Consider the following 19,624-nt stretch of genomic DNA (forward strand, 5'->3'; position numbering starts at 1 on the left):
CCTCGCCTGGGCTAGGCAGGAGCATATGGGCCTCACATGCATGGGTTGTCCGTCTGCTGTTGGAGTAATTGCTCATCTGGCGAAGAGCCATTCCAATTCAGATGTTGAAAAGGAGTTGCTGGCAACACTTTGCAGGTTTCAGCCCTCCCTGCCTCCTTGTTGTCCTAATTAAATTTATTGTTAAAGTAGAACATTAAAGACATTATCACAGAGCTTTAATCTGACATGCATAAGGCTCTTTCTAATCTAAGCTTCTAATGCCCTTGCATGAGCAAGGCAAAATAAATAGACACGAGTTTGTGGAGGCTAGAATGCTTGAGGGATCAGCGTGTTGAGGATGGGGCTCTTTTTTTTTTAGCTAGCATGTGCCCTGCTGAGAGGGCTTAGCAGTATTATGTTGTCTAAACCTGGTGTTTTTGCAGCAGTGCGTGTAGGAGTGCCAAATGCGGTGGTTGCACTTGTTTGTGCTCTGGGAGTTTGCAGTGTCCATCCAAGAGCTGGAGTTCCCTGTTTACTTTCCAATGTCATGAGACTTTAATGCATTTTTTTTTCCTGAGCCTTTTAACTCTGCATCTCTTGCCTGTAATTGTGAGGACTTCGGCTGTCTTGTTTTGCTCAATGAAAGCAGTAATCACTTGATTACAAGAACTGAAACTTTGGATTAAAAAAAAAAAGTAGTAGTCAGCTGTAGAAATAGGTGTCTCTCCTACATACATGCCATGTAGTCACCATGTCAGTCTCTCCCGGAGCCATTCCAAATAGTACTGAGGCTTATCAGAAATAGATTATTGCAGAATCTGAGGTCAGAATTGCTCGTTTTTTATCAGTGACGTAAGAATAAGTTACATTCTTCAAGGCAGAGATATTCAACAGGGTTCAGGTTATTAAGTGAGCTGTCAGGAAAGTATTTGACTGTATGTTAACTTTGAACCTTTCTGACTTCAAGTCTTATTGCAGGGGCAAGACCACCTTTGTGTAAATTCAAGTATTGCTGTCTGCCCTTCAGATGCAGGGAAGAAGCATGAGAAAGTAAGACCTGCTATGAGTCCCTGTAGTCCAAAACAGGGTGGGGAAAAAGTCCTGCTCTGTATTTTAAGGGAGCGTGCGACGTTCTTGCAGTCGGAGTAGTTATAAGGAATAACAATTTTCAGCTTAGTTTACACATTAAGGTCTTGCTGTATGGGTTGGCCTGTCCTGACGGCTGTTTTGAGACTTGAAGTTCAGAATGAAAGTTCACTTGCAGGTACGTCTGGGTTGACTCGATCTTTAAACAAGCTGGGGATTAGAGGGAGCATTTGTCTCTGGTTCAAATGAGGCTAAAAGGTTAGGCTTTGAATTTTGGTAGGGCTGTCTTTCTATATCATTATATTGAATAGAGGTAACTATGTAGTTGTATTATGGTGGGCATGTGGTGGAACTGTACTACAGCTTGCATGGGGTTTTAGCAGGTTTTAATATTCCTTTTTTTTTTTTTTTTTTTTAATAAAAGGCACTCTCTAGTAATTTTTTTGTTTTTTTTCTTTAGTTGAAAACCTTAAACCGTAGTTTCTACTGAAAATTAAGAAAAATCCCAGCTGTTTTGGAGGTGAATATTTGCTTTACTTGCTCTGTTGTGATGACTTTGCCATGCAGTCTACATGGCCTCTCAGTTTGGGGCATGGAAGAGTTCTTTCATTAGCATTTTTAGAATGCAAAAGCTTGGGCGGTAGTTGTGCATTTGCCTGATGAATCTTCTTCCCAGCATATGTTCAATGCTTGGATGATTGAGTTATTTAAGTGTATTTGAAGGTTATGACAGGCACCTGTAAACAGACAGATATTGATAAAAATGTCATTTGGAACCAGATATCTGCCTTTCTTGCAATCCAATTACTACTGATGGCGAACAGCCCAGAACTAGCAGCAAAGTGCATTAACCCAAACGGTGATGGGCAGGCTGTCTTTAGAGGGAATATGATCAGGGCCTTATTTACCTCTTGCTTTGATGTAACTCCGGGAGTTAATGGAGTTATCTGTAATTTACACCAGAGCAAAACAGGATTGACTCCGGGTATGTATCTGGAGGCTGGCTGTAGACTTCTTAAAGCACAAAGTATTGACTAAATGGTACCAAGGCCAGTAGGTGACAGCTCCAGTCTTACCAGTTCCTACAGTTATCTTCCAGAAGCCTTGCTTTAAACAAGTCATTTTATCATGGAAGATTCCCTGTTCCATCTGCACTATAAATCATTCTGAAAACTGTACTGGGCATAGCAAAATAGGATTTTTTTATATATATATATTTTTTTTTCTGGCAGTGGCCTTGAGAGAAATGTGCTGTCTCTGAAATGTGGGAAATCACATGGGAGGTGTGGGGGTGGTAAGTAATTTGGATGCCTGAGGTTCCCCTGTTACATCTTAAAAAGGGATTTGATGATTCTACAGGGGGACTATTTTCTGGGAGTTCAGGACTATCAACGCATCCAACAGGGGCTATTTAAAACTCATTGATCTATCGGGAAGTTTGGGCTGTGTATCAGGCAGATCACAAGGTGGTATTCTTACGCATGCTTGATGTGGATGCAGTTTTTCCCTCTGAAATCTGCTGGGTTTCAGGTTGCTTGAAAGCCTTCACCTAGTTCATAAATCTATAAAGCTTTATTAAGAATTTTAGGAATATTAACAGCTCAGTATTTTGCTGGCTTCATCAAGGGACCAGTATTATGTATCTCCTACTCATTGGTAAGTTGGAGATGGCTTCTCTGTCTAGAAGAAACAGCTTATTCTGCTGTTTAAATATATAGAGTGGGTTTATAAAGACAATTGATTCATGCGTGTTGAGTCTAGAAGAGACAATTCAGCTTATTCTTCTGTTTAAATGTATAGGCTGGGTTAACACAGAGAGCTGGTTCATGCATGTTGAAACTTTGGATCAATCAGACTTTACATTTTCAGTCCTAAATCAGAATTGCACATATTACAGACCATAAAATGGTAGCAAGGGAATGGTAAAAGCAAGAGCAGGGGCACAAAAGGAATAAAACCAGGTTTTGTAGCTCTGTGGTTAGAACAAAAGAGTGGAAAAGCAGAGCTGCCCGAACTAAAGCCTGCCTTCTGCATCTGGCTTGTTAGAAGAATTTATCCAGCCGGTAAAATTATTTGGCTTTTTTCTGAAGGCACCTTAGAGGTGGTCAGGAAAAGAATTTGATACTGTGTGAATTTTTATAGCCAGCTGACCAGCAGAGTCACCTTGACTGAATTGCTTAGTCTTTCATACCTCCCCTAATGCTTCTGCCTTATGTGTTTAGATGGCAAGTTCTTCTGGATGGGCGCTGAACAATTTACTCCTGCCAGATGCATCATCATTCTGCAAGATAGCAATAACAACAGCACCGACTCCTTGTCCTGTCAGCACCTAGATTCATATAGTATTAAAGTAGTTTTAGTGGTTGGGTTTTTTTCTCCTGTCAGGTTGTTAATGCGTCTTACTCATTCTCCATTCTTCCCTGGGCTTGTGCAGAAGAGGCTTTTCCACTTGATGTCAGGGGATGGAGCATGCTTCACCACTGCATTTGAAGCAAACTCAATGATATAATAACAGTTGAAAAACATCAAAGCGACATAAGAGGATGTTCTCCTGGCCCCATCCATCAATGGAAAACAACTTGTTGTAGGGAGGATAAAAAGCTATGCTTCTGCGTTCTTCATTGTACATACCTAAGAGAACTGTAAGACCACGCTCTCGATTGGGGTGCTGCATTCTTTGGGGAAAGCCAGAAACTAACAAATGTGGCTGTTAACAAATGACAGCTTTTGCCCACTGACTCCGAGAGATCTTCAAAGCTTATAAAAAGGATTGTTTTCTGCTGTGACGTGAACTGCTGGTGGGGGCTGCAGTGTTTGGATACACCAACTAGTAACACTTTTTTAAATAAATAAAAAAAAAAGACTTTTTTTAAATGGACACAAAGTGCTATCTAATTATTGTTCTTTTTAAGATCTTAGTATTCCTGGATGAAGAGGAAGCTCCCATTCTGGTTACATCTCCAAGTTGGAGAGTAATGTGAATGGCTGTGGTATTGCTGTACAGTTCTCCAGGTAGGCTGAAGTACAGAGCTGTCCACAAGGAGATTATTATTTGGTGGTAGTCTTAGCTTTCGGAGAAGTAAAACCAAAAGACAAGGTTAATGGAAACTGCATTTCACCTGGATTGCTCTTATTTCCTGTTTTATAAACTTGTGTTCCATGCAGGTGCTTGGCTTATATCTTCATGCTGTCAATAAACCCAACACGCTTGAGGCAGACGGGATTAATGCAAATTTTAAGGGCTATATTTAGAAGTAATTTAGCTATCATCAGTCAGAAGGGTGGGGAGAGATGTGATGGTTATTCATACTGATTGAATATTCTATTGATAGAGATGCTTATTAACCCTCAACGTTTCTTTCTATCGTGGTTTAGGTCTCAAACAACAAAAATATCATCCCTTGAAATTCAGATAGAGGGAGGTAGAATTCAAGCAGAGAAATGAGCTGGGAGGGAAGTCACAAGCTGGCTAATAAGGCAGACCACTGAAGCTGGCTGGGTGACACGGGAACAAGTGCTACATAACGTGCCAAGCAGTAATGTAGGAGGAGTGAGGTAGGCAGCTGGCTGATGGGGTTTGTTTTCATGGTACAGGTGTTGACTGTGTTTGGAACTTGGGGTGTGTATTTTTTTTGTCTCCTTCCAAAGAAGGGAACAAACTCACCTGCTCAAAGCAAACTTTCTGCTTTTCATTTTTTGCCTGAGATGTGAGGGGAGGGCAATAGTCCCTCAGTGAGCGTTCTTTGCCCAGTTAGTGAGAAAGATCAAAATGTTCCTGCTCTGATGGTAATTAGGCTAAGGAGCTATGGGGCAGGAGGAGTCCAGTGAAGAACCAAGTGCTCAGCACTCAATACAGTTTAATCTTGGTTTCTAAAGACTCTGCCCTACACACTCAGCTCCCTCCTTGAATTTTCTGAACAGAGATTTCATTTCAGATAGTGCAGTCGGTGCTTCATACTTTTAGGAGCATTTATAAAATGGAATTACCAGAAATAATCACGGTAATTAACATATAGAGTTATAAGGAGGAAGATTAATTACAAAGCTGTAATTCATCTGCGGAATATAAACCACAAGGAAAGCTTGAATAGGTTATCAGTAATGAGGTATGCTTAAGAGAGCTGCGAACCAAAGGAATTCAGCCTGTGCTGCTATGTAGACTGGGCTTTCTGGCAGAGGCAGAAGAAAAGAAACTGAAGCAAGGAGGGGCAATGTGACTTGTCTGACATTCAGAAAAGCAGACAGATGGGGATGGGATCTGAAAGACCTGACTTTGCTCCTTGCTGTAAATGGGGGACAGAAATCCTTTTTCATTACCCTGTTTCCTGCATTCAGTTTTTTAAGTGGCAGAGGAAATGAGTGGCGCTGCTGAGAAATGGTCATCTCCTGAAGTGCTGCCTGGTGCCTGATCCACAGCGTAATCCAGCCTGGCTTTCAGCAGTACCGATCAGTTTGCACCAGCTGAGAAGCAGACCAACTTCATGTAGCAGTCTATTGAGCAACTCTAGGTTATTTTACGAAGGGAGGAGGGTCTGGGAGGCAATGCTACGCTACAGAATGCTGTTCATTCCAGGGCAAGGGTCTCTGCTTTATTACAATGATTGCAGGGGCGGGCTGATTCCTACAACTGACTGCCTTTTTTTTTTTTTTTTTTTTTTTTTTTTTTTTTTTTTCCTGGAGGTACAAGCAGTTGATAATGACAGTAATTAACACTGTAGAAACAAGGTCAAACCCAAGAACATTACCCACTAAAAGTCACTTTCCCGAAAGTCATGTCAGAATTGTTGCCTCGGAGTAGCTTAAAAAAAATAAAATAAAACAGAGGCAACTGATGATGAGCTGTTTGAATTATGTAAATGCTCAGGTATCAGTGGGGTTTGACCTTTTTGCAGATGTAATTTAGCATTCAAGACACTGTCATCTTGCTGCCAAAGTCAAATTAGATGCTTGCTACTGCAATTGATAGCTGATATCCGATCTCCTTCAAGAACAGGCAGTACTAAAAGGCAGGCAATGCTATTTGCTACAGAAATGGGAAGCTGCATTTTAAATATAAAGTGGTTGAAGAGTTTTGGATCCAATTCAGATGAGCAATATGCTTTTATAAAAACATGCACCTGGTTCTTCAGGTCATTATACCTCATTTTATGCATCTGCAGCCCTGCGAGATGACTCTGGACTCGGTAGCTATCCAGGATCATCTCACCTTGGGCTTGCTTTATACCAGTAGGATGGCTTTGGGCCAGCCCTGCTCCTCACCACAGGAATAGGGGACACTGACAGTATGGCCATGTAGCTCAGAAGTACCGTTTCCAACTAGATGGAAGGAGTCCTAACACAAATGAGAGCTTTTTCTGAGTGCTTCCAGAGACTGTGTGACTTGCGGCACAGGTGTAAAAATGACTCTGGTGTCTGAAGCACTGGAGAGCAATACAGATGATGTGTGCAGAGCTCTGTGCAATACACTCCTTGAACAGTACTGATGTCCGTAGCATATGGATTATGTACCTGTGTAAACCTTGCTATCTCCATTTGCCAACCTGATCCCATCCGTACTAGCAATAAAAAAAAATCCCACTTGTGCTCTGCCAAGAGTTTGGCTGCTTGCCGGAGGTTGCTTCTGTTCCCAGTGTGCCAGGTGGCTGAGCCAATTGCCTCCTCGCCAGGTTTGATCCAAATAGCCTCATCGGCCTCTCTTCATACTGAATCTGTGTCTGTTACAGTAAATAGAAGTGACTGAAGAAACACCTGCTCTTCCTGGCCCTCACTTGACCGCAGCATCTGATAAAGTCTCCGCTTCTCTGGGGTTTGAAGCAGTAGTTCAGCTCTTCTGAATTGACCTGTCCAACAACCCCACTGAGGCATTCCTCTTTTTGCTAATAGCAAAAAAGCTTCTGTAACGGTGTGGTTATGCAGGAACACTTCCTGACGAGCACAAAGCTGTCCTGAGACTTTGGGTCTTTTCAGAGCTTCTGTGTAGCAGCTGAGAGTAGCTTGGGTGTAGATGAACATATAGGCCTTGTACCAGCAAAATCCTGCTGCTTACACAGGAAATACAGGTGGCAGAAGCTGCCTGTTAGCTGCAGGACTTGGATGCTTGGAAATGTATTTGCTGGTGTTTGTGGTGGTACACAAAGGAAAATCAAAATGCAAATCTTCAACAGAGCAATGCTAGTGTTTCCTGAGAGCCTCTGCAAGTTAGCAAATGACTACAGAAGAACAGCAATGCAAAATTAGGCTATGTGTTTCTCTGACTAGGCTCTGAAGAACACTGGAGGCTGCTGTTAGCATTTTTCCTCGGCATTAGCCTAGTAATTTCCCTGAAGTTGCTCTGTATTTCCACAGGAACAAATGAGCTAAAGCTGGCTCAAAATTCCTGCCTGTAATTGCTCCTCTGTTGCTGCCAAGAGTTAACTTCTAATCTGCTGCAAATTGTTGCTGTTCAAGTGCTTTTTTTTCTACTTTGTACCTTCACTGCAACTCTTCCTACCTGAAACTGACAGAGAAGTTGCCCCATGTGTTCTGTATGCTAAATCCATTTCCTTTTCTGAAGGGTTGTGTTTTTAGGGTGAGGTGCTTTGGCCCCAGCTTCTGAATCAGGCTCTTATGTACTCTGAATCTCGGTAAGAGCACTTGAACTGGATCCAGCTGTGTTGTCTTTACTGTTTAATGGTTCAGTCCAGATACAGGTTTTGTATTTCATGCTTCATTATTTTTTTCCCCCATTGTGTGTCCATTTGTAAACTGAAGGTGAATTATAAAATGTATTCCTCCCAGGCACACAAAGAGGACAAATATCCAGGATAATGTGAAAACCTCTTTCCTGTTGGATACATTTGTGATGTTTGAGTGGCTTTTACAAATCATGTTCTGACACTTGTGGTCGGGCATGTATCGCTGCATTCAGAAGTAGAGTTTAGGGAGCTGTTTCCCTGTTCCCAGACAGGTTAAGTGTTCCCCTGGTAAATCTGTGCCCATGCCTGCTGCTGTGATCAGGAGCGGGAAAGAGCATGTTCTCTGTCCTGAAATTGGAGGTGAATGTCCTAGCTCATTCGTGCCTGAAGTTGGGTCTGAAAGTGTTTCATGTATTGCTTGAGACAATAAGATGTACAGAGTCTAGAACTCTAAAAAGTAAATACTACTTTTTTATCATGTGAGCAATAGCAGCTGAGGTGCCATGCACCTCTCTGGCTGACTTTCAGTATGTAGAGTAGTTCAGTCATAATCAATATTTCTGTATTAAAAAAAAAAAAGGACTTCCATGTTAGATAAGTATTTCAAACCAGACATGCTTTAAAGTGTAAATTGTTTTTACCTTTCATGCATTCTGAAGAGTGCTTTCCATTCATCACAGATTTAAAGGAGTCATGTTCAAGCCTTTACTTTTTTCCCTGGACATCTATCAAAGGAGAATAAATTGGAAACCAACATTGAGTTGGATTTCAACAAATACTTTCTAGAAGTTAAGCTGAAATGGTGTGTCCAAATTTAAAGGCAAAATGTCCTTTGTGCGTGGAGGGATAGTTATTTCTGTATTTGTAAATTGTTAAAAATTTAATGTCAGCACTGACGTGCTGAAGAGAATAGGTGGTCCTTGCGTGCATACAATTAAAGATAGAAATGGGCTTTAAAAGGGAGATGATTGCATCCATAACTCCATGTGTGAATTAGTTTGTCCCTTGGCAAGAAAGACTGTCCAAAGTCATGCAGCGCTGCCAAGTCACAGATTGTGGTGAGCATAATAACAGCCAGTGCAGTTTGAGGGTTTCCAGTTCCCGGGGAGGTTTGCTAGAAAGGCCACCAAGTCTTCAAATTGCCAAGAGCTTCCTGCAGCGCTGCCAGAGCTGGGGCAAGTCCCGGGTAACTCGGCTGTACCCAGCCAGCAGCTGCCCTTCTGCGTGGTAGCAAGAAAAAAGGGTAAATACCTTCTCTTATTCATCGATCCAGAAGTTTTAAGGCATGCACTCTTCACAGGTTCTTCATAAAGGCTGTGATAACGCGGTGTTCTTGGAACGTATTAACTTGTCCTGACAAAAAGCCATTAACCAGCCAGGCAAGGCTGTGTCTTGCCCTGTAGCTGCATCTGCAAAGTGAAGGCAGAATGTTTTTGCTCATTAAAAATAAACATTTGAAAGCAGTGCTGCCTCCCCTCTGCTCAGATGGTCTGTCCAGCACTGAGAGAAAGAAAATGCTAACCCATTGGAAAAAACAAATGTGCATTTGTTTTTTCCACTTTTCCTGCCAGAGCGAGCAAATTAAGGACTCTCCTAGCTTGGCATCAACACTATATCATCTATTTGTGTTTCTGGAGGTTTGAAACCTTATTTATGGATAAAATATCTTGTATATATTAGATTTTGCTGCTGCTGGCTGGCCTAGTCAGATGGGCTTTTTTTGAAGAAGGGTCATCGGAAGAGGAAAAAGCTTTCCTGGTGACTGGCTACCCGATGCTCTGCTCTGTGCTACCGGGTGAGTGTGCCAGTAAATCTGTTTAGCAGCTTTACTGCAAAGAGCTTGTATGATTTCCAGTCAACAAAGTATTCTCTCACTGAGTCAGTTTGTCCCCCCTGTAGGAACAGGGGAGGAAAATTGTCTCTGTGGTCTGTAAAGGGTAAGCTCTTCATGATCTCAGTCAGTGCCCATCTGCGGAGTGTCCTGCCACTTCAGGCTGAGTCGTAACACACCGAGATGGGCCAGAAGCTAGGAGGGACTGTTTCTACCTAGAGTTACCATTCTTCTGCAGTCTCCTCTTCAAATGGTCTGTATGAATTTGCTTTTTCATGAAAATTCAAGTGGCAGTTTGTTTCTGGAGCAAATAACCAGGAAAGAGCAGATTGGATGCTTAAATAGCCACAGGGAGCGAATAATGAATTTGATCTTGAGAAATCTCAGTTTGTATTGCGTTTATTGTGGCAGCCCTCAGTGAGACTGGGGGACTGAATTGTCTATCAGCCAAACCATCATGGTATGGTTTGTGTATGATGTGAGTGGAGAGTAAAGGCCAAACACATGAAGAATAATTTAATCTACTTTTTTTTTTAAAAAAAAAGGGGGGAAAGAAAAAGGCAGTAAACTGAATCTGAGGGGAAACGTGCCCTGATTTCCAGCAGTTTATTCACCTATTTCTAATAACTAATTGGTAAGATTTACTCCTTGTATGTAAATACAGGGTAAGGACTTAGTCTTTTTTTTAATGCCCAGTAGCTCTTGGTAGTGCGGCTTATGCTGCATGCCTTACCTATTTCAGACTTAGACTGTTAGGATTTTCCCTTTGGTCCAGTAGACCTCTGCCTCACAAGCTTATTTGATACAGAGCTGGGACCTGTGTGTGTGTGCTCGGCCAGATGTGCGTGGTGGCTGTCACCCGTCAGAGTCCATGCGGAAGGGTGTCAGCTAAATCACAGCATGGGAGTTACCCCTGCTGCCTGGGATGGCTCTTCTCAGGCCTTCTTGTGGCTCCTGTGCTCTTCCCATCTGTGCTGTGTTGGGCACTACCTGGCACTGCTCAGAATTTGGCCTATTTCTGCATAGAACTGCTAAATGTTTGCTGTGTTTTCTTGCTGTGGCAATTCCAACAGTATCAGGAATGACAATATTCTACAATCTGGCTTTCTTACCACTAAGCCAGCTCTCCCTGATGCAGTCAGGTTGCTCACTGCGCTGTAAGAACCTGTTTTCTTTTATACAGATTTTCAGCTGAATTACTTGCGGAACAAAATGACACAAACGTGGTTTGTATTCCTTTATCCAGTGGTGTTTCTTGCCACCTTTCTCCATAGTCATGGCCCTTGTTTTTGTGATTTAAGAGGAAGCCATGTTTGAAAATAGCCTGTCGGATCTATTGATGCTTAACGTATACACTTTCCTTATCTGCAGCGTTACTCATACCATTAGCAATTTGTACCGAATAATTAGCAAGAGGTCTCAGCCCTCACAAACCGTCCTTATTGTAAATACTGAATAAATGTACTGAAAACATGACTGCCTCTACTAATAGCCAGCACCCAGTGGTTGCGTAGAGAAAGTACGAAATCCAGCATGCAGAGCACAGGAGTCCCTGAGTGACAGTGTGAGTGGAGGGATGCTCCCAGGCAGGTTAAATGTTCTCTGGTAAATGACTCTGTGCGTCCCTGCTGCTGTGGTCAGGGGAGGGAAAGGTCACGTTAGCTGTCCTGAAGTCCTGGCTGCTTAATTTCATCCCTGAAGTTGGGTCTGAAAATGTTTCATGCATGACTTGAGAGCGTAGGATGTATAGAGTCTAAAACTGCCACTGTGGGCTGACTTATGCCATACCTACGTTATTCCATATGTTTTGCTCAGACATGAAGCAAGGAGGGTATTGTGCTCCCTGAGCAGTATTCTGAATGATAAATCTTTTGGAAGTGATTTCTCCCTTTTTCACAAGATGCTATCTCAATGAATGATTTGACTTCAGCTTACAAAATACGGAGGGGGAAATGCTGAAGTCTAACTCCTTATTTGCACACAGTTTAGTCCTGGTTTGATAACTAATGCATTTTTGAGAGTAAGGCAAAGAATGGCAGTAAGAGAGAAGTTGTAAAACTTGCAAAGATGAAACTACTTACAGGGCTCCGTGGCTATGGTTAAGTCACTCGTGAAATCACATAATAAAATGTAACTGTCTGCTGTGTCAGAATGACATTAAAGCGCACAAGTAACATACAGCAGGTTGAGATTACACCTTGGGACTTTACACTATTTAGAATTAGGCTTTATTTTCTTTTAAACAAGAGTTAAAATACAAGCTGGGGCAAAGGAAAGATTGAAGCAATATTTCTTGAGCAGGTGAAATCAAATTAAGAGCTCCATCTCTTTAACTTCTTCCTTATAGCAGAAAGATCTATTCAAGTGTCCTGATTTCTTTGTTACTATTGAAAATTGTTTCCACTAGGTTAATGGAGATACTAATAAGCTGCTTCAGCAGGCCTGTAAAGTACAGACCAAAATTAGCTGTAACATGAAGGTCATTTTTTAACACTTCGTGACAACTGCACTGTCGGTAGGATACACTTAGGCTTTCATGTTCCTCTTGTAGCACTTCTGTCCTTCGTTTTGTGGAACAGCCTAAATGCATCTCAAGTTCACTGTGAATTGAGGGGGCTGTAGTGACTGTATAGGAAGCTAATATCATCAGTTGGCCCTAAACTGGCAGTGTACCCAGAAACATTCAACTTACTGAATGGGAACTGACAAAGGGACCTGGGGAGGTCCTGTATGCAAAAAGCTGAGCATGTGCCCAGGATGCTGCTGGCGGTGCCTGAGCAGAAAATATTTCCCTCAGACCTTCCCGCGTTCACATGCGCTGTGTTTTGGCCAAACACCACTTTGAGTAAATTAATGCTTTAATCAAAAGCTAAAACTGAACCGAGTGAACTGAATTGTCTGTCTTAGTAGCAGAGGTTCAGTCCACTGGTAGCACTGATGACAAAAGCTTCTTGCTCAGTGGGCTGGATGACTTCCACTTTTGGCTTTGGTGTTCCTGGTTTTCTGCGCCCGCTCTGCAAAACACTTCTGCATTTGCACTTTTTGAAGGGTATTAGTTTGTTCTTGCCATAATGTGTTTATTTTCTCTTCCTTCTAACAGATGTTAGGCAATTAGGACGTGGCAGAGCAACATATTTATACAAATGAAAGGAAGTAAGGAATAAATGCTCTGAATATTATACTTCCTAATAAGATTAATTCAGTAGCATACAAATGGTGAAGCACAGGCACAGCAGCAAGTAGGCATTTATCAGTGACTTGTGTTATATGCAAGATACCTTATTAAGGCAGGGTAGTAATCGTACGCATGCCATGGATCATGATTTTAAGGCATTGCAAATGAGGGTAGAAAAAGCTTCTTGAAAAAGAACAAGTGGTAACAATTTTTAAAAAAAAAAAAAATCTATTTTTTAAAAAAAAGAGCCAGTTGATCAGTTTTTGGGCTATTTCATTGTCTACAGCGATGTGTCACACTGTCTACAGCAATGTGAAGGTTTTACTCCTTGTGCCAGTTGTGGTATGCCTGCTGTAGAATTAATATTTAATTGTTGCATGTGTATACTAAGAATTATTAGTCTGAGGCAGTCATTTTAAAATAAGTATAGCTACCTTTTTTTTTTTTTTTCAAGTTTTTAATGGCAGGCTGTGCCTGGTAGGGAAGTCTTAGAGCTGGTGTGTGGATCCTCTACTGACCATGGTGGGGAGAGAATGCGACACAGACCTTCCGCTGCCCACTGCTACGTAAGGTGTGATGCAGTCTGTAGCAGTCTGTTTACAGTGTGTTAGAACTCAGGGGTGTTACTGCGAGCCCCTGGAGTAAACCTGCATATGAGCAATTTTAGCAAGGAAAGAAATCATTCAGAGCTCCAGGGAGAAACCTTCTATGCACAGAGGTCAAAAGAGTCTCTGCTGCTTGATGAGGTTTGTGTCAGTTCACCAAGTTGTTTGAGTTAACATGCTGTGCACTAGCTGGAGTCCTGGAAAAGACTTTGTGACAAAAGCATTTTCCTGGCACGGGAAGAGTCCTGTAGTGGCCTCTGACAGAATGACAAGTGAAAAGTTGCCCTGTATCTCCCTGTCCCTAGGCTGTGCCAATATCTGAAGGAAGATGTTCAGAGAATGCTTAAATTGCCAGGATCAAAAATACACCTTCTCCTCTTTTTTTTGGAAGCCATGTCAGTTTCTTCATAACCAGTGGCAACAAACTTTAACAATTTTCTCACCAATGAAAGAAGCTGTAATCAAAGTCTTTATGGGTCAACAGTTTGGAAGCCAGGCTGAGAGTAAGCAAGCTAGCTTTCCACTTCTTTCATTTGCTTCAGTTTGAATAGCTGAACTGGAGAAAATAGAGGCAGTGCATTGCAGTTATGTCTACAGCACCTAATTCTACATGAAAAGCAGGTCATGAATTGAAAAAAAATTGTTATTTCTACTAGAAAAGATTCTATAGGAAATTAGTGGGCAGCTGCTGAACTATTAATCCCTAACTGAATTGTCTTTAAGAAAATTACCCAGTCTTGATTTAATTTAAAACTAAAAACAAGCCAATGCTCATCAGTCAGTTTCATCCTTTGGCACAGTGCATGTGGTGGAACACGTGGCTCGCCAGGAACTGTTCCCCAAATGGGCAGGTTACAGGAACACTGTGGGAAATTGCACAGGTAAGGCAGAAGTTGGTTTTGTTAATCTCCGTGTGTATAGGGACAAGGTGTGTTGGCAATGAGTGTTTGGAGCAGTTGATCTTTTTAAGAGGAGATATGTTCATAGACTTTAACTTTGGTGCAAGAAACCACCTGGTCTTTTTGCTCAAGGCAGGCTCAGGTCTACCTGTGGGAACTGTGTACGCCTTATCTGGACAGATGTTTCAATGATGTTGATCCAGCCTTAGGGTAGGAGGTGGACTGGGTGACCTTTTTACTTTCCTTCTAAGCTTTATTTTCCATGTGCACATCTGAGTGTTGAAGCCAAGTGCTCCATAGATTGTGCCAAGAGGAAAGCAGTGTGAAACATCCACATGTATTACTTTGCTGCCTGCTGTTCCCTTCCTCAGCTGGATGCTTCCCTCATCCCAGGAGACCAAATCTGTTCTCAGAGGTGAGAAGGGAGTATGTGTTCAGGAACATGCGTCGTTTCTGAGTCCTGCTTTTGCACCTGTGAAACATTAACAGGGGCTTGTTCCTGAGAGGTGAATATGAAAATGAGATTGAGTTCTCCTGCCATTCCTGGGTCTCTGCTAACCTTGGGCTATCCCTAACTGTCGTGTTCTGTTGATGAATTTACCTGTCCCTGTGCTTTATGTAATGGCAGTTACTGATAAATATACTCTTCAGTCTACTCCCTAAGAGGTTGTAACATACAATATACTTAGACATGTCTGTCTTTGCGAGATAGTGTTTGGAGGTTAGTGTGAAAAGCATGATTAAGAGACTAATACAAGTGAGCCACCTCAAACGTTTAAGGCTTATGGTTGTAATATTTTTATGTCAGAATTTTTAAGAGTGTGGGGTTCAAAATTCAGCTCACTGTGCCACCACATCTTGAATCACTGCACAAGATTCCTTGGTAGTGTTCCTGTGAGTCCTGTTCGCAGAGGAAAGAAATTCAGTTCATCAACATCATTTGGGCATTTTCCTTGAAGCCTTCCATCCAGGTAATATGACTCAGTTTGCAGCTTCCAAGGGGTGTTTGGATGGGTGTGCTCATGCTGAATCAGAGGAAAATGCTGGAGACGAGAGGAAGGAGGATGGGGGAGAGAAACAAAAATGAGGTAGTGTCACATTTTGATGGGCTTGGGGCTGTATGGAGGGATGATTCTTAAACCCTTAAAAGGTAAACCAGTCAAAGGAGTAGCCAAGAGAAAGACTGATCCTGCTTAAGAAGAACCTTGGGAATAGTAGGCAGAGATGGTCTTCATGGAAGCAGTTCTACAACTGGGCTGGGCTGGATCTCAGTGAAGAGCAAAGATTTCTGGCCAACTTCTGTCACTTTTAGCTCCCTCTGCCAACCTGGCAGCTGTGACTCCCTGCTGCAATCCATAGGCAGACACCTCGCAGTGTTCCTTTGGGTGCTGTGGTGGTGGTCCAGCCTGTGAGGCTGATGGTGGAGAGCTACGCTAGCAGGGTGTGCTAGCCAGGGATCTGTATCCCTCCGTAGAGAGGAGGCTGCTTGTTTGAGATGTTTTGTGCTTGTTGTTCTTTCCCCCACTAACGCATTTCTGCTTCAGAATGATCTCCCTTCTCTCCGCCAGGCTCTGAACTGCAGTAATCTCACACATTAGTGAAAGAATAAACTTTTGCTTAGAATAATTGCATTCTGTATCAGAATCTATTTTTTTTCTTTTAAGTTGTAATTTTGTATTGTAGAAAACTTTAATTCTCCTCTGCAAGCTATATATAAAATATAACAGATAGGCAAAAATGTATTATTAAAGCTATCTATTTTTCTTTGGCATTCCTGTAATTTAATAAACTGCTTGAGCTCCATTACTGTGGTTTATGCCATCACAAGAATAAAACCTATCCTTTGATTAATAGCTACCCAATCAATCCCCCTCTCCACACACGTTAAGTATAATGGACTTAGAAAATTAGCTTGCTTGGTTCCCAAAAATTTGGTTTGGATAGCTGGACTAAATGACTTTGGGAAAAATCTGCAGTGGTAGCAACACGAGCAGGGTGAGACTTCCAGAGGGAAGGGAGAGAAGCAGTGCTCTGTGCTCACAGATGGAGGTGGTTCTGTCTCCAAAGTACCGCGAGTCCAGGTGACGCCAACCCTGGGGGGGCGGCCCCCCCCCGCCGCCTTTAAGATTTCTTATTATTTGCTGACCAGTTCTGTAGATCTGATTAGCAGGACAATATCAAGGAATACTTGAAAGGGGAAAGACTGTGCCTGAAGCCAGTAACTGCAATGGCTTTCAGCCCATTCTAGCAGATATCAAACACAGCAGTTCTGGAGAATTTGATAATCTGAGTAGTTTTGTATGCTAAAAATTGGCAGTTCTTACATGTAAACAAATACTGCCATTGTACGGAGCTTCTGTAAGGTAATATCGATTGCAAGAAAACCAGTTTCTTCTTCTCTTACAGTGAAGGAAGATGACGTAGGGTAAGAGGTGAATTGTGTTAGTGAAGGAAGATGACCTAGGATAAGAAGTGAATTGTGTTTTGAGATGAATGATAATAGCAGGAGACAGGCAAGAAGTTTTTACTGTGATTCATCTGTAAGGAATTGGGATCAGTAGAACTCGAACCTTGATTTTTGAAGGAAGTCAGGTAACCTTAGACTACTTGAAAACACTTCTGAGGAGAAAAAGGTTGAAGAAAGGGGAAAGAAAGGGAAATGTTAGCATGCTCAGCTGGTTCTCGGGTTTCTGACTCATATAGGCTTGATCAATCTTGAAATATATAGATATATAAATAGCAATATTCATCTATGTACGCAGATTCTCTAAAAGCCTGTGTGACGCTTGTGCTGGGGGGTTGGATCCAAAGTAGTCAGGTAGTTTCTGATTGTCCAGGCAGGAGCTTGGCACAGTGGTGGCATACATGTGCTCACGGTGCTTTCAGATTTTGTAATGCTCTGTGAAGCTCTAACCAAATCAGAGATGCATTTGGGCTGATTCCACCATCGGTGTGCTAGCCCTGGTCATTCCACCCTGGTTGTCTAGCTGCGAGAGTCTCAGAGATGGAACAGCAAAACGGAGTAGCTTCAGCATCTGTAACTGGTTTTGGTATTGCCTGAGAAGGGTCATGTGTGCAGCCAAGTACCAGCCACAACAGGCCTGCTACATCCATTCTCTTAAGACCTTTAAAAGTACTGAACAAATCTGAAACTTGTGCAGGTAGGTGGAATAGGGCCACTGAGAACGTGACTTGCAGTAAATCCTTAAACGGTGAGGAGTCAACAAGATTAAAATGAAGCTGACCCTTTTTAAGAAGGGTTGCTCTTCTGAGACTATTGTGTTAAATACATGCGAGAAGGGCACGGGAGGTTCGTAGCAATACCATGTCGAGAATGACCTTTATCCCCAGCGAGCTGTCTCTGTGGCACTGACTGTTACCTGTAGTACTTTTACTGTAAGTGGCATGTCGTGGGCCTCCAAGGATCTTGGAACAAATCCCTGGGGCCAAAGCAGTGCAGTTTGCACAGATGTGGGTTATTCAGTGAGCTGAATGCATAAGGAGAGCTAAGTGTTGTCAGGCACTGATACGGCTTGCTAGAGCAAACCTCTTGTACTCAACCCTGTGCTCTCAAGACCTAGATTAGTACTGAGAGCACAAACTCTGCAAGTCAAACACCTTCACGTTGGAGTTTCCCACCAGGGGAGGTTGGGACCAGTGATGCCTCTCAACTAGGGCATGGTGCAGCAGCCTTATGCACAGAAGCTAGGGGCCAGGCAATGGGATGCCCCTACTCCCCTCACAGTCAGGACCATTTGATATGGTGGAGGGGGGTAGGAGGTTTGGTATTTCATGGTATTTCCAGCTGTTGAAGCATCTGCCTGTTGTGCCCTTTCCTGGTGAGAAAAGAGCCATTACTACTGCTGTGGTGAGGGGAAAATCAAGGCACTGGGGACAGAGTCTTACCTGCAGTCATGCTTGACTGTGCAGAAGACAAGAGTCTTGAAACTACCTTGGCATGCTAACATCTGAACCGTTCTGTTCTTCCCTTTTTCTGTCTCCCTCCTTGCTCATATTGACCACTTGTGAGCTATGGAGCTCTCTAGAAAATAACCAGCTGTTTTGTTAAGTGAATTTGGTCTATCCTTCAAGTTGACAGATGATTTTTATTATGTACTATTACTTAATGAACTCTTTTGTGGCAAATGTAATCCAATACAGATTCTAATTCCCAGTTTGTCATCAGTCCTTTTGTAAAGGAGGAAAAATGGGAAAGGACTTGATTCCTTTATCTTGTTATGCTAATTGCATTAGGAATACTGGAGAAAACAGCCAGTGGATTTAACAGCAGAAAAATCCAAGCTTGTATTCTATTGAAAGAAAATGGGAATTTACTGGGGCAGAACACAGCAGGCTTTAGCCAAAGCAAATTCCAATCCAAGTTTTAGATATTGAAAAACCAAAGTAAAAAAAATCATACTCTGCAAAACTCTTTTTGGAAGAAAGGAAGCCTGTGGCAGACAAAATAGATGATGCATGGAGAGAGTTGTTGTGAGAGCAGCTTGGAAAAATTCAGTACTTGCTAACTCCAGAGATAAGAATTTGGCCTGGGAGCTGCATGCGACATCGAGTGGGATGCACTGGAAGGGAATGGCAATAAGGGTCAAGCCAGCAGAAAGTGTACATGAATGTTGTGCCCTCTAGAGACTGACTTGAGCTCTTGAGAATATTTGACTTCGCCTGTTGTCAGTGCTCTTAAATTGGATGAAACTTTGGATCTCTCATTTTTCAGATTTCAGCTTTTTAAGCTGTAAAATGGAGATAACTTCCCTATTCCCACATCTGAGGGATTTGGGACAAGTGTCTTGTGAAAGGATGGAACCGTGGAACCAAGCATGAGCAAAAGGCTCCTGAGAACTGGAATACTCATGTAGCTATAAATGGGGCTCGCAGCCATGTATCGAATAATGGCTAAGAAAGGAAATATTGACAAGCATCTTCATTAGGTACCTTTGATCCTGTGCTAAAAACAAGACAAGTATTGTGTGTAGAAAAAACCATGCAATCTTGCCTTAGTGCACTGGTCCTATCGACTGTGGTTATAGCTGTGGTTTGGGCCACTTGTGTTTAATGATCCTATGGCCTCATTTGTCGCAGGACCCTGGGGGTAGCTCATTTTGTGCATCTTGGCTAATTTTCAGTCTGCTGAAGGATCACACAAATTTTTCTGTCCCAAACTATGGTACAACAACATTATATTTGGTTAAGGATTTGTTGTTAATAAATTTGTGTTAATCTCACTTTGAAAATATCACGAAAATTACCGTCTCTGAGATCTGTGGACTTCTTTTGTCAACCATCTTTATTGTACCAACATTGAAATTTGAGCAGCTCAGACATCTGTCACAACTAAAACATTTTTATTATGTCTTCAT

General features: G+C 42.2%; 1 protein-coding gene across 6 annotated transcripts in view; it reads left to right on the forward strand.

Annotated features, from left to right (window-relative positions):
- The window catches only part of CSMD2 (CUB and Sushi multiple domains 2), a 333,924-nt gene that overhangs the window by 7,151 nt on the left and 307,149 nt on the right, over positions 1 to 19,624 (forward strand). The window contains exons 1-4 of one of the 6 annotated variants that reach the window (XM_035345324.1): positions 9,473 to 9,534; positions 13,200 to 13,491; positions 13,742 to 13,853; positions 14,501 to 14,664. The exons of 3 other annotated variants lie outside the window; for them this stretch is intronic. The gene's annotated coding sequence lies outside the window, so the exon portion shown is untranslated. Of the gene's footprint in view, positions 1 to 9,472; positions 9,535 to 13,199; positions 13,492 to 13,741; positions 13,854 to 14,500; positions 14,665 to 19,624 lie in introns of those variants that run through there. 2 more of the 6 variants (XM_035345325.1, XM_035345328.1) reach the window with 2 other exon arrangements.

Source organism: Oxyura jamaicensis, chromosome 23 (genome assembly GCF_011077185.1).
Source record: "Oxyura jamaicensis isolate SHBP4307 breed ruddy duck chromosome 23, BPBGC_Ojam_1.0, whole genome shotgun sequence".
Lineage (NCBI taxonomy): Eukaryota > Metazoa > Chordata > Aves > Anseriformes > Anatidae > Oxyura > Oxyura jamaicensis.